Source organism: Rhea americana, unplaced genomic scaffold (genome assembly GCF_003343005.1).
Source record: "Rhea americana isolate MKP2758 unplaced genomic scaffold, rheAme1 scaffold_238, whole genome shotgun sequence".
NCBI classification, from domain to species: Eukaryota; Metazoa; Chordata; class Aves; order Rheiformes; family Rheidae; genus Rhea; species Rhea americana.
The window spans coordinates 462,840-469,960 of NW_028186355.1; positions in this window are offsets into that span (position 1 = coordinate 462,840).

Sequence of the window (7,121 nt, forward strand, 5' to 3'; positions counted from 1 at the left end):
AAAAACAATAACAGGATGAACTAATACTAATATGTTTTATCTCTGTTGCCATATCCTTGAAAACCGGGCAGTAGACGAGGCTCGATGTATAAAGTGCTCTAGGTCTCCATCTACCTGCACTGGCACATAACATTCTCTCCCTTTTCCTTGCTTTCTGAAGAATCTTCCCAGATGGCAAAGATGCAATAGGAATTAAGATCTGAACACAGTCATCACCAAGTTACTCTTACAATAAGAGAAATAAACTTGGCAGAATTAGTAATGATGCACTTTTCTCTTTTGACCCACTTTTCTCTTTTTCCTTTTCTATTTTCATCCAGCAAATATTTTAAAACATGCAATTACTTTTCCACATTGTTGATACTGTGGGTTACACATCAYATTTTTGGCATCTGAAATGTCAGCCGCAATAAGAGCATACGCCTAGTAAGACTGATTATGCTGACTCTATTTATAGATTCTATATAAATATCTGCAGATTCTATGTAAACACAGCTTTCTATGCTACATAATATCTGATCTTTCAAAGATACCACTTTAGCAAAGACCAAATAATGAGCATAGTCATTGATACAAATCCATTTTATACTACAAAGACAAACTTTGCTTAGAAGATTGAATAGATGGATGGCCRTTTGGTTTATTAACTGATGAATACACTATCAGCTTGTAAAAGGTAAGACAACGGCATCYCATTAGAAACATAAATGTCTTCTTTTGCATTATAAGACCTAATGGTAAACAGTAATGGAATCTGCTGGATATACTGTAAGCAATGTGAGGTAAAGGCATGGTCTGTACAGTGACAGTACATGACTTTACAAGGAGAATTGTAAATACACAAACTTTTCCAATTTTACTCCATATACAATTATAACAGAATTTCAAGTAAATTGTAAAAATCTGATAAGATATAGGTCTGTTTCTTTTGTCTGACAAACGCTGAGGAAGAGAGTAGGAAACAGCACTGATGAACACTTTCCTCTGATGTACCTTGCGCTGATAGTTAGTGGTTTAGGGACTTCCTGTTTAGGGACTTCCTTTCATACTTTTAGCTAGTCAAGAATAGCCTTTTTCATCCATGACATAGCCACTGTGTAGTTCCCTTCCCATTTCCAGTTAGAAAGGATGTACGACTGAAGGCTGTTTCAAAGTCAAAGAACAAAATATTAAGAGTTTCAACTGATGACGTAAAACCATAGTGAGATACATCTAGTGTCTCCTGCAGTAAGGTGGCATGGTCGCGGTGGGSTAACACTTCTCAGCCTGGGCTAGGGAATAGTCTTCATTACCTGTGGCCATTGGAAATGAAAATGTTAAAATCAAAAGGAATGGGGCAAGCATAAGAATGATGTCACCTCTGGTGCAGKACCTGAAAAATCATTCTCTGAGACACCACAAAGACATTTCATTCACTCCATGCTGTGAATAAAAACACTTATGGGTTTGTATTATTACAGTATTCAGCCAACAGTTCTTTGTTTTGTGCATGGCAACATCCAGAAAGTCTCTAAATGTTTAAAGGAAAAGTGAAAATGTCTTATAGATCTGCATGATCTTTACATTAGAAAAAGTTATGTGTAACAGTAAGCTTAAATTGATTTTCAGTGTTTGAGCACTAACCTAGTCTAATTAGTATCTGTAATTACTCAAATAAAAGTATTCAATACTTGGGTTTTAAAAGTTCCCATCTTGGTTTAGAATTATGTCTTATTATTGAAAATCTTCTTCACTTTTAAGAGGTAAACTTATTAAAGAGCTTAAACATCTGGCAAAACTTACTTTTTGTTATTTTAACAGTAATAGTTTTATCTGAGTTCTCAGCTCAGAAATAAATGATCCAAATGGAAATTGAGCCAGTAGAGAAACCTGGCTGCTGATAAACACATCTAGTGGGAACCATAAATTTTCATTTTTAAAGAGCTTGAATTTGTCAAAGTTAATGAATGTGGATATCTTTTCCACCGCCTTTGCCCAAAGCAGGCAGAAAACTGGCCTGAGAGGTACCTGAGGATCATCAGAAAATGCAAATCTGATCACACCACTTTTCTCCATCCATTGTAAAGAAGATATTTTGGGGGAAAAAGAACTGCTAAAATGAGGCATTTGAGGGCTGCACCATCCACTTTCTGTTCACTCAAGTGAACAGTCTCACAATAACTGTCATCTATTAAATGAGCATGAGGTCACTTTAGCTCTCAACCAGCCAAATTAAACAAGTCATCTGTCTTACCRTTTCTTGGACTCTCTCTGTGCCAAGTGTTATTTGGCCACTACTTATATTCAGAAAAAAATGTGCACAGTTATTAAATATTCATTTCCTTTCAGAGTGAAGAAACAAAATAGTTTTATAACTAAATGCATATGGTAGACTTCTCACAAGATCSTTCAGCCTCTGAGCATCTTCAGGTCCCGTTGACAGCATGTGAAGCACACGAGTGAAAGCACTTGGCAAATGCCTGTAAGGAAGAGAATACAGGAGCTGCGTTTTCAAAATAAGTAATCGTGGAACTTGGTTAAGGTGATGAAAACAGGTATGTTTCACATTTTCCTTATGTTGCATTTATGTTGTGAATATGAGTAATATTTAGATTATTCTTTTTGCTCTCCACAAAACATTCTGGAATTATAATGGTAGAATAATGCGTAATTTCAGCCTCTGTGCTTTGAGTGATAGTYCTCTAATTTGCAATCACTTAATTAAGGCCTGACATCGCTCAGCTATTCTTTACACTTATAGTGGCTGGCCATCTGGACTTCACTAATAAATAAGCACTTTAATGGCTAAGCCACTTAATAAACTTTCTGTGAGAGAAGAGGGAAATTAAGTCAATTCTTTCATTATGAAAATATGCTGTGCCATCTAATTGTTCAAAAGCAGATGTCACTCAAATTCAATTAAACTGTTTAATGACCTGCACACTTATTACTAACTTGACTAAAGATCTGACGCAATTAGAATAATTACCAATGATTGGTAAGATTTTCACTGCTCACATATCTACATTTTACTCTTTCCCCAAGATATTCACTTCAGTCTATAGGTTTTTTAYGATACATCACAGATATGCACTTTCTGGTCTGAAATGAGGGTTTAAGCAAAATTTTAACAAATATATTTTTCTTATCTTCACTTTTTAATGAGTAGTTTGGCCCCACAGAGAATATGTCAAATGATTCAGTTGTCAGTGAGGCAATCACTAATGTCATTGGTTAGAAAGAGAGTAAAGTTCTCCAAGCAGAATCTTTGTTCAGGTGATTTAGCTTTTTTTCTTTAGTGATAGATTGGAAGAAATATTAAGGCTGTTTTCCTTCTCTCAACGATTTCTTACACTGTGCCATGTTTTATAACATAGGACTGAAATGTACTTCATCTATAAATTCTTCCTGCTTTATTAAGAAAAAGTATGCACTGATTATTGAAATATCATTCAGCACTTCAGTTTTTATAGTATGCTTCCTTCCTCCTTGATCCCCTCCTCCTCCTTCTAACATTTTTAATTAGCTAAATATTACATGGAATTTATTCCTTACAAAAAACTCAGGATGAATTAGCTCTATTATAAGCTCAAACCAGAGTTGCAGATTTCATGGACATGTATGCACTGTGAGCTGGCTCACCTCCTCTTTCCCAACAGAAACATAATATTGCATTGATTAGATGTAGGCCGTCCTGGCTACGCAGTGCTAAACCTTAAAGGCATTCTATAAATGCAATGCCTCCCACAGCAATGCACGCATGGAAACTACTGCCGATCTGCATAACTTATCTCACAGTATTCACTTTCCAACTCCTTTTCTTGACCTTGCCATAGGGAGTAAGGTCAGTTACAGCTGGGTAAAGCAAACATCTGTAGGAATGGCCTAGGCATAGCTGGTCCTGCCTGAGGGTAGGAGAAGGACTAGATGGCCTTTTAAAATCCGATTTTCTGCTGGATTCTAGGCAAATATCTCTTCATTATATGCAAATGCAGTACTTAAAATACGCTGAAAATTCCCAAATGGTGATTTAAAAGAAAAGAGAAACGCTGAAGTAACCCCTAAAGCAGATGCCATGGACAAAGGGCTCCCTGCTAAGAAATGAGAAGCTAGTCCTTGAGACCTACATCTCAGGTCAAGGCTCTCTTGATTTCCAGACTCCGTGATGGGAAACRGATAACCTGGCAGCCCTGGAGTCCCAGAGCTGTCCACATGGTGATGCAGCCCTAGAGCAATAGACCCTGAAAGTCAYGGCTCTTCAGCATCTGGTCCTGCCAGCTACTTGGCAAGCCTCCAGCTGCACATTGTCTGCGTTCCAGCAGACGAGTTTGAACATGATGCATTTCTGCAGAATATTTATGTTTAGACTACACCAGCATTTTCCATTTTACTGAATAACTTTTTGCCTTCTTTTGCCATATCACAGCCCACATTTGTGCTGGATCAGCCCATAGCTGATGGGCTACCTGGAAAGCGTTTCTCCACCTTCTCTTTTCTAAATGTGTCCGTGTGTTTTAGAAGATGGCCACAGGTGTTCTTTGAGAAGAGGCTTTGCCACTTGGGTTTGAAGCCAATACAATTGTTCTTGGAAATGGTTGTAAATAGTTTTCAGTAGAATTCAYTTCATTTGTTCTTTCCCATGTTCAGAGGTCCCCCACCTCTGTTAGGAGGTAAGTATATTTATTTTCCTCTTAACATAGTACAAACAAACTTGTATTTGTGCCAACTTTCAGCTCAGTCTAGGTTAAAATTTACGACATGTGAAAAATGTTTTAATTTGCTCTAGGGGGCACAGGTATTTGAATTCAGAAACATGTGAAACAGCACAGCCAAATGTGACTCACTGGACAAACAAGTACCAGAGATTTATTAGAAATCTTCCTGAACAACTAGAAAATGGAATAAAATCAAAGGCCACAGTTGCAGGACTTCATCACTGCATGTAACATTTTCCTTTACCTTCTCACCTCTGTGGCTACCATCAGTGGCTGGAATTAAAAGGCTTTGTTGGAAAGTGAAGTATAACGACACGTTTTATCCATTTAAAATACTGTTTTCTTTTCTTCCATCTCCTCTGTTTTCACTATTTTGTACAACTCATACTTCAGTAAACTTCTCTGAGATTTAACTAATGCATACCTACTGGATTRTTCTGACATGCAGATGATTTTCTTTTCTTTTTTTTTAATTGCTTTTCATTCCTACCTCCTTATTATTTTCTCTTTATACAGAGTCAAATGCTAACACCTTGGTGAAATCTTAAATCTGCATGCTTCAGAGTTCAGTATAATGATGGCATTTTCCTAGAGTACATCTCAAAAATTTTGATCAGTCTGTACTGAGTATGGTAACTTTATGTAGAAGGGGAGTTGSTCTTTCACTTAGAGTGTTTCATAGGAAGAGGTAAGCTTTTGCCAGTGCTCAGAGCTGACTGAAAAACAAGTGAGGTTTGTCCAGTAAGGGTGGAATATTTCACTGTACCAACATATTCATGTGGCTTTTGACCAGCTCTGACTATAGACTTTGAAGTAATGTAAAATATGGTGAGGTTTTTTTTCAGTCTCAAGAGCAGGTGTGATATTATCTGAGAMTATTCTTTTTGAAAACAACATTGAAATTAACAGATACAATTCTGTAGCACAGCTGGGTACAAACATAAAGCTGGAAGTGGATTTACTGTAAAGGAAACAGCCGCCTGCATGCAGAAAAGGCTGCCTTCCCTTGACAGTTAATTTAGTGTCATTTAGTATGAACTGCAAATTCACAGTTAAGCTATCTTTTTACTAAGTTTCAATGAGAAAAGTCTCAAAATTCAGAAAAAAGCTAATATATGGGACATAAGCAAGAGTTACCAGGTTCTTATGGCCTCTAGGAGCAAGAAGTAATCCAGTAGGTTTTGCTGATGAATTAATCTAAAACATACTAAAGATTAAACCTCTTTCTCTGCTTATTTTTAGGACAAAGCTACATAAATAAATCAAAGTGCCTAAGAAAAAAAAAGTCACATTTTCTACTCAGCACTGAAGGAAAGTGCATAGATCTTCTAGGAGCTCTTTTGTCCTTCACTGTGCAGCAAAGGAGAAAAGAAGAAAAGGCAGGAAGAAAGGAGATTTAATCTGGAGAAGCTGGAAATCAGAGAATAAGGATTTGATAGAATTTCATCAACCTTAGCATCCTGGGGTTGAGGGACCACCTGCAGCTATTTAATGAGAACTAGGATTATATGTGACTTCCTGCACTTTTATTAGTTAAGAAATTACCCAAGAATTGAGAAATTGAGTTTCAATTCTCTTCTCAAACAAAGGCACATCAAAGCCTCATATTTTACCTGACTAAGCATGGATGTAGTTTCAGAGACAGTCTCCATCATTTTCATCAATGCTCTGTCATGGAGATGGTAAGAAAAAGGCAAGAAAGCCTGATATTTTAGCTTGGATGACAACACATGCACTTCAAGGAGACCAAGAGGGTCCTAATCTCTGCTCTCAGGACTGTTTCTGCTTTTTATGTAGTGATCATTCAACATATATGTATGTAGAGTAACAAACTCTTTACTGAACTTAGCTGTAAAATATTTGTGTTCCTGTCCACAGGTCAGCATCTGAATACAAATATTTTCTTTCAGATTTAGTATCTAGATGTTTTGAATCTCTAGCACAGCTTTGCTTTCGGCCTGTAAGAGGGCTCTCTTTTGGTACTGAATGAATCTCCTCTTTTCCTTGAAAACAATTTTAAGTATAGGTATATTGAATATACCTTAAGATGCTACATATATTAATTCAGTAATTTCAGTATAATTCCTTGTGGACATCTGCCAACACTAACAGAAATGCATCAGTTGGTTATGATGCCACAACAGGGCAGCCCAGGATTGAAGTAAAAGGCTTGCTGTAGATTAAAGCATTCTTTGCTTTTGAAAAGCTGCTGTGCAAAACTTGTAATCTTGAAGCTGAGTRTGTATTTTGAGAGGAACCTAAGAGCACAGATTGCTTTATGTACTGAGAGAGGAACCTAGGAGCACAGACCACTTTGTAGATAGCTTCCAAAGCTATTCTAGGCTGTAGAGTTGGTGTGCAGCAGCAAATATAAGCCAAGTAGAATACCTTCCTGCCTATTATCCTCCAAAATTTATATTCTTCTTT